Source organism: Lepisma saccharinum, chromosome 13 (genome assembly GCF_977018435.1).
Source record: "Lepisma saccharinum chromosome 13, izLepSacc3.1, whole genome shotgun sequence".
NCBI classification, from domain to species: Eukaryota; Metazoa; Arthropoda; class Insecta; order Zygentoma; family Lepismatidae; genus Lepisma; species Lepisma saccharinum.
The window spans coordinates 15,682,871-15,693,019 of NC_139241.1; the positions used below are offsets into that span (position 1 = coordinate 15,682,871).

Here is a 10,149-nt window from a genome sequence, read left to right on the forward strand (position 1 = left end):
ATCAGCTAGTATGAAGTAGTGACGGTATGTAGAAGCGATATAAAGAAAGAAGTCCGTAGGTAGAGGGCTAGTGGGTCGTATATATACAGTAGCCAATGTCACATTTATACTTTTGAGATAAAGTGTAGCAATTGAATATTCTTGGTATGGAAATTGAGGTGGTAATATATTTGTTCTATAGGGAAATTTTGGCTTGATCCCCAGGGCTACTCCACCACATAATCGTTGCGCCGTTGTAGGACCAGGTGTATGTAGCAAGGAATACCTGGGTATGTAAAGGGGTGTGGCTTTGGGGATACGGGTTTCATTCAGTGCAAAGAAATGAATGTCTTCTTCCAGGAGAAGTTCCTGGAATATAGCTTTATGTTTCGGTAGAGAACGGATGTTCATAAATAGGAAATTATAATGTATATATCCCGCCATAATTGTATGAATAACAGTTAGGTTTCTAAACTTCAGTTTCCAGTGGTACAATTTGAAAATGTACATGTGGACCAGAATATGTAGCGAACAGGTGGACTCGAAAAAGAGTCTTAGCTGTCTGTACTATCTGTTGTAATATATGTTGGCGTAGAAATGGGTGGATATTTTGGAGGGTTAATGTTTGAAATCTAAGTAGATCTTCAACAGTCACTGGTTGTTTCAGAGAGTTCTGTGGTGGAGTTGTAGTATCCATAGTTCTTAATGGTACAGTTAGGTCAGGGCGTGAGGCTTCGGGGTTTGGGCGTGCCGCACAACGGTAACTATATGAGGGATGATCCTGTTTGCACGTGTTACATTTGGGTGGTGCATTCAGATTTGTGCACTCTTTAGTCGTGTGTTGGCCAGAACAATAGCCACAGATAGGTGTTTCGGGGCAATTTGCCGTAGTGTGGGCGTTGTATTTCTGGCAGCGTTCACATCGTAACGGAAGAGGTGCCCTTGAATGCGATGGTTCAACCCTGTGTCGTTGGCGATATATATAAGCCCCTTCATGAAGTAAGCGATCGATTGTGCTGGAACAGTCTGTTATTACTCGCATCAGGTAAGTTGGTCCGTTGTTGTTTTGGATTCGAACGCATTTTATAACTTCATGCCCTTCCAAACGTAGTTCTTCTAATACTTCTTGGTCAGCGAGTTCTGGATCTACGCCTTTAATAACGACTGACATATGAGGTGGTTTGTTTGGGGGTGGTGATTGTTTGGCAGTTTTGGGTGTCAGTTGGGATAGAGCAGCCTGTGGTCCAAAAATTTCGAACGAAACTTTGTTTCTCAAGGTAGATAGAAATTGCGGATCTCTGGATTTGATAATGATGCCATTTCTGGTGAATATAATTTGTTCTACTTGTGCTCGGGGGAGGTATTTTTGTAACTGTTGAAGGAGCAACTTAGGAGTTCTGTACTTGGGGTCGTAATTTTGTAGTAGGAAGTTGTAGACAGTGGGATTTTCTTCAGTTCGGTCATCAATTTGTATGGTATCTCTGGGATTTAACTTTGGATTGCGTGTTTGTTCTTGATATTTTTGTTTCTTTTGTAGTTGAAGAGGAGATCGAGAGCGATCCCTGGGTGTTTTTGAATCGGCTGAAGTGCTTCTTGAGTTGCCTCGGTCTTGTTTTTGGATTATCCTGCCTCGAGAGTTTGCACCCCCAACTTGTTGGGGGAGCCCTTTATGCATGGTGAGCGAAGGGAGGCAACCTAGTAATCCTTTTCGAAGACGAAACAATTAGGAGACAGAGTTATTTCAGGTGTTACAAAAATAAGCAAAGTACAAGGTGCTGCAAACGTGGATTGTAGCACAGTTCGCTTCTAGTTAAGCAGAGTACAAAGTGCTGCAAACGTGGATTGTAGCACAGTTCGCTTCCAGTTAAGCAGAGTACAAAGTGCTGCAAACGTGGATTGTAGCACAGTTCGCTTCCAGTTAAGCAGAATACAAAGTGCTGTAAACGTGGATTGCAGCACAGTTCGCGATGCACAATCAAGGCTTCAGTTGTCACCGTTAGGTTTCCACCTTGATTCTCGGGGATTGGGCCTCCCCGGATGCCATGATGTTCCAGGCCACCAATTTTTCCTAGCCTATGTTGCAGTTCTATTCACTGCTCATGGGAACGTGTAGGTTCCGTAGGAAATTGCTGTTTTACTTGTTGAAACATAAAACCTCGTTTTGTGTGATTTTCGTTTCTTAAAACGAGAGAATAAGGATATAAATCCGTGCCGATTTCTAATTTGCGTCATGTGCACGGACCAACGTACACAAATGATAAACCGACAGCAAATTCTGCCATCTCTCGGCCACCATTTCAACTAGTGGGAACTTGTACTTTGGCAACAAATTCCATTTCACGAAGAATTTTTAGTTTATCTGTTCTCATATGCAACACGATTACACTTTCGGGTTTCTCCCACAGGCATGCTTAATAATGTTTCGTAAAGAAACCAAACCGAAGCAAGAAAGAAAATTACCGCAGTTATTTCGGTTGTGACGGGTCACTTTCATGTCATGCGATTCCTGCACGTATATATGTAGTGATGGAATCTCGAAATTTAGTATAGATTGGGCAATAGCCATGAATATAAAACAAGATAGTTCCGTGGAAATTACTTAACGTAATAATTTTCGGCATCAAAGCAAGTTACATTTCGACAATTGTAAATTAGAGAGAAGGAAATAAGTAAAAGAAATTTTGTGTTCCAAAATTTCCTATCATACGCTAACGACTCCTTTTTCACAATGTTACTTCCATACAGGGTTGGCAAATTTGTGTTCTTTTGTTTGTTTTAACATGCTTTTAATGTTGATTTGTCGAAAAGGATATATTTTTTTTTAAAAAAAACAAAACTTTTAAACAAAATGCCAAGATTACATTTTTTTAAGAATAATGAAAAATAATGTATCTGTAGAACATCCAAGGATTGATTGTGTTCATATTACAAGCAAACGCTTGACTAACTTCTTAAAATACACATTTATGTTAGTCTTAAATCTCGCCTGTACGCTGTTCGAGAAGCTCCAACTAATCCACAGTTTCCAGGCCCCACTGAGTCCAAGTGGTAGCTTCTGATTAATTATCATCGTGAATGGATCTAAATCTTAAACATCTGCATAAATCATAACCATGAATTTTAAACGTGGCCCACGGTATTCATCACCATATGTGTGTTATTTGATGTACATTTTGAACCACTGAGCAGATTCTAATGCACAATGAAGAGAATGATACTCATTTAAAAAAAACGCGTAGTTACAAAACACACAAATAATCACAAACTATCAAACGTCAAGAATCAAAATTTGTTTTAAACAAATCTGAAAAGAAACATGTTTCAAACGCTTTGTTTAAACATTTTAAATAAACAAAGAAATATGTTTTAAACGGAGAAAACATATTGTTTAAAACATTTTGTTTTGATCATGCTAACTCTGTTTCCATACAATCCTCCCTGTGAAGTCATTTCCATGTTCGGCTTCGTTGTGAAATGACAAGAGCATTTGGAAATTTAGCAGCAAGCGCCCATACAGATCCTCCTGCCTGCAAATTTCAGAAGGTGAGAGATTATCAAGCTGAGCAAGAGCACACATTTCCACCTACAGTTTTCGTTGTGTTTGCTAATCGGGCTCAGTTTGTACCAAGCCTTTATAAAAAATAATATTAGACTCGTTTGTTGTTCCCCTCCACGGAAATCTTTAGTAAAAGGCGAAAGATTTTTGCGTATGAAGGGAAACCAGAGTTCCACCAATTTTTCCTAAGCTATGTTGCAGTTCATTTCACTGCTCATGGGAACGTGTAGGTTCCGTAGGAAATTGCTGTTTTACTTGTTGAAACATAAAACCTCGTTTTGTGTGATTTTCGTTTCTTAAAACGAGAGAATAAGGATATAAATCCGTGCCGATTTCTAATTTGCGTCATGTGCAGGGACCAACGTACACAAATGATAAACCGACAGCAAATTCTGCCATCTCTCGGCCCCCATTTCAACTAGTGGGAACTTGTACTTTGACAACAAATTCCATTTCACAAAAAAATTTCAGTTTATCTGTTCTCATATGCAAGACTATTACACTTTCGGGTTTCTCCCACAGGCATGCTTAATAATGTTTCGTAAAGAAACCAAACCGAAGCAAGAAAGAAACTTACCGCAGTTATTTCGGTTGTGACGGGTCACTTTCATGTCATGCGATTCTTGCACGTATATATGTAGTGATGGAATCTCGAAATTTAGTATAGATTGGGCAATAGCCATGAATATAAAACAAGATAGTTCCGTGGAAATTACTTAACGTAATAATTCTCGGCAACAAAGCAAGTTACATTTCGACAATTGTAAATTAGAGAGAAAGAAATAAGTAAAAGGAATTTTGTGTTCCAAAATTTCCTATCATACGCTAACGACTCCATTTTCACAATGTTACTTCCTTACAGGGTTGGCAAATTTGTGTTCTTTTGTTTGTTTTAACATGCTTTTAATGTTGATTTGTCGAAAAGGATATATTTTTTTTAAAAATAAAACTTTTAAACAAAATGCCAAGATGACATTTTTTTAAGAATAATGAAAAATAATGTATCTGTAGAACATCCAAGGATTGATTGTGTTCATATTACAAGCAAACGCTTGACTAACTTCTTAAAATACACATTTATGTTAGTCTTAAATCTCTCCTGTACGCTGTTCGAGAAGCTCCAACTAATCCACAGTTTCCAGGCCCCACTGAGTCCAAGTGGTAGCTTCTGATTAATTATCATCGTGAATGGATCTAAATCTTAAACAACTGCATAAATCATAGCCATGAATTTTAAACGTGGCCCACGGTATTCATCAACATATGTGTATTATTTGATGTACATTTTGAACCACTGAGCAGATTCTAATGCACAATGAAGAAAATGATACTCATTTAAAGAAAACGCGTAGTTACAAAACACACAAATAATCACAAACTATCAAACGTCATGTATCAAAATGTGTTTTAAACAAATCTGAAAAGAAACATGTTTCAAACGCTTTGTTTAAACATTTGAAATAAACAAAGAAATATGTTTTAAACGGAGAAAACATATAGTTTAAAACACTTTGTTTTGATCATGCTAACTCTGTTTCCATACAATCCTCCCTGTGAAGTCATTTCCATGTTCGGCTTCGTTGTTTTTTTTTTTTTTTTTTTTTTTTGTTTTTTTTTTGAAGTCAGGAATTTTCATGTCCAGCATATTGTTTATTGACTGGAATGTGGGTTGTTTACATAATTTTTGTGTACAGGAATCATTGATAATGACATTTACATTTGTGTTTCCTGCTACTGTCGCAGGAGACAGGTCGTGGGTATGTGCCCAACATATACAATTAACTACAAACAATACATACAAGAGATACAAGATATACAAGGATTAATCATGATAATTTACACGAAATTTGAATACAAGCACAAGTGCACAGATTATACATTTGTTAAAAACCATATGAAAGATTACTTAGGTTCCCTAAAATCTGAGTGTAATTCACTTCGTCATGGTCGTGGTAGAGGTACCTTACGCCGTCGGGGACGGAGTGTCCCGATGGAGTTGATCAGTGGATTGGTGTGGGCTCGAACCTTGGCCCATATGCGTTGTTTGGCGATTTGGAGCGTCTCCTCTATCATGGGATATTGCAGATCATCATGAATCTGGGTGATACGGGTGTCCATGGGGTAGGAACCAATCATGCGTAGCGCTCTGTTCTGCACAATCTGGATCTTCTTGTGATGGGTCTGTGCCATCTGGGTCCATACCGGGCTGGCATAGAGTAGAATAGGATGAACCATCGAAGTGAACACATGGAGGCGTGTGGCAAAAGGAAGAGTGTGCGCACGTAGCAATGGAGATAGGTAGCCAAGACGCATGCGCGCGCGCTTGCAGGCCGCATCTGTGTGAGGTCCAAATTTCAGTCGTCTGTCCAGGAGGACACCCAGATACTTCACTTGATCACGATGAGGCACTCGGCGTCTGAAGAGGGTGACTTGAGCTCGTTCTGGTACGGGGCCCAAGCCGAAGACCGTAACAAAACTCTTCTCTGGGTTTATCCTGATCTTCCATTTTGTGGCCCATTTCTCGAAACGGGTGGTGTACTTCTTCAGTTTGTCTTCACAGTTTTCAAGACGTTTGTCCCAGACAAATACTGCAGTATCATCGGCATACGTGGCTAGCATGCCTGTTTCAGGTGGTGGAATGTCAGCTGCATAGAGAGCAAACAGGAGAGGGGAAAGCACTGCACCTTGTGGAACGCCGGCCAGAATGGGACGTGAAGACGACTGGTGGCCGTTGATGGTGGTAACAAAACTTCTCCCGAAGAGGAAACTGGACAAGATCTGACAATATGTGGTCGGAATGTGCATTCTGTGGAGTTTGTACAAAAGCCCGTGGAGCCACACACTGTCGAAGGCCTTTTGCACGTCCATGAAGAGTCCTAATACTTTTTGCCTGCGGTCAAGTTTGACCGCCACTGTATCTACCACACGTAACAGTTGTTCCGTTGTGCCGTGATGTAACCGGAAGCCAAATTGGTGGTCAGGTATCAAGTGATGAAGGTCACAGAAGTGTGCAAGTCTGGCTCGAAGTACTCGTTCGAAGGTCTTCCCCACATGGGTCAGGAGGCTGATCGGTCTATAGTTGTTGAGTTCTTGCGGGTTTTTACCCGGTTTAGGAATAGCGATTACCTTTGCTAGTTTCCAGTCTCGTGGGAAGTAACCAAGGCGAAGCATGTGTGTGAACAGTTTGGCTAAGAACACGTAGCCTTTTCTTGTCAGGTGTTTGAGCGCTGCTGCAGGAACACGATCGATGCCTGGGGCCGAGCGGGATTTCAGCAGACGAGTCGCTGCAAACACTTCTCGTGGAGTTACATGAGGCACGTCGAGACCGAGTGGCATACGTTTGAGGGAGCGTAGTCCCTCGGTTACCAAACGTGTTGTGGAGGCATCCCGCAAGTCACTGTTGGGGGTGAAACTCTGGGCGAAGTGGTCAGCCATCAATTCGGCCTGTTCCTGAGGATCAAGGACAGGACCATGTTGAGTGTTTATTGCGGAAAGGGGCGCTTTGTCCTTGGTGATCAGCGATCGCGTCAGCTTCCAGAAGGAAGGGTCCATCTGTGAAAGATTTCGAAGTTTGTTGTCCCATCTTGCAACACGATCCCGAAGAAGGAATTGGTGAAGATGCCTTCCTATGAGGGTCCATTCCGCATAGTGTGGCAAATATTGTGTTCTCTGCCATCTTCGGCGCGCCCATCGTGTTAATTTCAGCAGGATGAAGAGCACCGGGGAAGCTGTCGTGGCCACAGGGTCAGGCTTCGTACGGGTGTTTCTTTTCCAGGCGTCTACCAGTACGTTGGAAAAATGGAAGATGGCCATGTCGATCTGCCGAGGGGATCGCAGTGGAATACTGAGATCGAGTTGGTGATGGGTTTCACGACGGAAGTTGTTCCAGTCTGTGATATGTTCCTGCAGGGGACAGAATCGCTGGCAATAGACTCCCTGTGCGATGGAAGCAAAGACTGGCAAATGGTCGGAAAGAAGATCTGTTTCCACATAGGGTGTGGTGCTGTAACCGACTCCTTTAGTAAGGACGACATCTAATACGTCTGGCTGGCCTCGCCCTCTTGGGTAGAAGGTGGGGTCAAGCGGTGCGCTGATGGAAAACTCCGTTTGCGGAAGAAGATCATAAAGTCTATTTCCAGCTGGGTTAGCCACTCTGCTGTTCCATGAGGTATGTTTCGCATTGATGTCTCCCCCTATCACTACGTGTTGGCCAAGGGTCTCTAGTTGCAAGATGTCCTCGTCGTGGAAGGGCACCCGCGGTGAACGGTAGGCTGCGACAAGGATGAGGTCGGAGGTTTTGGTTTTAACTTGAATGGCCAGGACTTCCAGGGAGGTCATCACAGGGGTGGCAATTTGCGCGGCTGGAATGCCCTTGCGCAGGAGTATCATTAATCCACCTTTCTGTTGTCCTTGGCGATCTAGGCGAAAAATTCTGTAATGAGGGTGTCTCCAATCCAGATGAGGTTTGAGGTGTGTTTCATTAATCAGTGCTGCAGTGATATTCTTGGAGTTGAGTAGTTGGCTAAGTTCCTGAGTTTGGTTTTTTATCCCGTCAGCGTTGAAGATGAGCAGGTTCATTTGAGTAAGGTACGATTGTCTATTGAAAGCAGCCATCGTCTTGCATTTCGATCAATGTTTGGATGACTGCCGTGATCATGTTCATACCAGTCGAAGCCTGACTAAGTTTTTGCAAACCCCTCTTAATATGTGTCCAGATTTTGGAGAGGTTCCATTTTGACATTGTGTCGAGGAAGGAAGTGAAGTCTTGATTGGAAGCAGCTTCTTCTTCTCGTCGTTTGTTGGTTTGGCCTCGTAACGCAGCTTGTGCCCTCCCTGCGTAGGATTGCGGCTGCGATCTTGTGATAGGTGCAGCAGGAATCTGAGCAGGGCGAGCTGTGGCGGAGGTCGAGGTGCTTGGAGTCGGTGGAGAAGGTGGGGGTTGACGATTTCTCTGCCTATATTGTTCCATGTCTGTGAACACTTTACATCCACGGAAGTTGGCAGGGTGGTCTCCGTCACAGTTGACGCACTTTGCGGGTCTTCTGCGGTCTTTTTTGGAGCACTCGGCAGTTGGATGATTCATCGCACACTTCACACATCGGGGGGGTGGCGTTGCAAGAGGACGCGGTATGCCCGAGCCGTTGGCAACGGTAGCATTGAATGATGGAAGGTTGTTGGTAAGGTGCGATGTGTACATGATAGTACGATATGAACTCTACTTTATAAACACTTGATGAGTTCGGGCCCCTATGGAGAGAGGCTAGATATAGCGGCATTCGCTTCCGCGAATTTGTCTTGGCGTCATATTTGTACATCTGCTTGACAGATTCAACATCAAAGTTCTGTTCTCGAAGGGACTGCACAATCGTCTCACAGCTGTAATCGATGGGTAGGTTGTAGAGTACCACTTTCAGTGGCCGATTTTGCCGTTGAGGGGCAATTGCAAATTCAGTTTGTTTTTCTCGCATGTAAGCAGTAAGTTTGTCAAAGTCAGTTTTACCGCGACACTGGATTCTGATGTTATTCATGGTGATGCGAACACGTAGCGGGTGAATGCCGGTGCGTGCAACAGCATCACCTACGAATCTATTAGCTTCTGGCTGGTTATAGACGAAGATAGGTGGAACCCGAATCCCTGGGGAAGCGGGCGGTAGGTCCAGGTTGTCGGGTTCGACCTGCATGTTGTCATCGTGAAGGTTGTCCTTCTCGGGTGCTTGGATGGAGGAATTGGATAATGCTTCGAACATGTTTGAAGTCTGGACGGTGAATGCCGGAGGTAGTACTGAGTCGTCTTTCCCAGCATATTTGTGCTGCACGTGTTGGAAGCCGTCGGCGTCGTATTCCGGCCGGGTTCGCTTGTTAGGCCGAGATGAATTGTCCTTAATGTCCTTCCGGGCGAGGGAAGAAGCAAGTGGATTCTCTTGTGTCTTGTCCCGCTTGGTGTTGTTGTTCTTGGATGTAACAGTTGATCGCTGCTGCAGCGGTTGGAGTGCAGACAGACAGTGTGGTGATTGGGGTTGTTCATCAATGATGAGCTGGTATGCAGATCTCGAGTCTTGATCTTGGAGTTGTGCATCTGGAACCATGGCGGCCCAATCTGAAGTTCGGACGAATCCTGGTGGATGCGTTCTCGTAGGGCGGCTGTTAGCGGCCCGTCCTGAGGTACTTGCAGCGTCTGACGTCTGGCTGGAAGTGCTTCCGCGGCTGGAGTGCCGCGATCTGGATCTGTCGCTGTTCCGATCAATCGATGACATCGCGGGCGCGTGCTGCGCAGGCGCGAGCGGTGAGTGACCAAGGCTTAGTTGTGCACCGTGAGGTATCCACCTTGGGAACGATTGCTCTGAGGGCTTCGTTGTGAAATGACAAGAGCATTTGGAAAATTAGCAGCAAGCGCCCATACAGATCCTCCTGCCTGCAAATTTCAGAAGGTGAGAGATTATCAAGCTGAGCAAGAGCACACATTTCCACCTACAGTTTTCGTTGTGTTTTCTAATCGGGCTCAGTTTGTACCAAGCCTTTATAAAAAATAATATTAGACTCGTTTGTTGTTCCCCTCCACGGAAATCTTTAGTAAAAGGCGAAAGATTTTTGCGTATGTAGGGAAACCAGAGTTG

General features: G+C 43.6%; 2 non-coding genes across 2 annotated transcripts; both read right to left on the reverse strand.

Annotated features, from left to right (window-relative positions):
* Nucleotides 1–3,590: 3,590 nt before the first annotated feature.
* On the reverse strand, nt 3,591–3,708 carry LOC145997911 (U5 spliceosomal RNA). The gene has a single exon (XR_014443297.1). It is a non-coding gene; the product is annotated as a U5 spliceosomal RNA (small nuclear RNA).
* A 6,323-nt stretch (nt 3,709–10,031) lies between these two features.
* Nucleotides 10,032–10,149, reverse strand: LOC145997664 (U5 spliceosomal RNA). Its single transcript, XR_014443061.1, has one exon. It is a non-coding gene; the product is annotated as a U5 spliceosomal RNA (small nuclear RNA).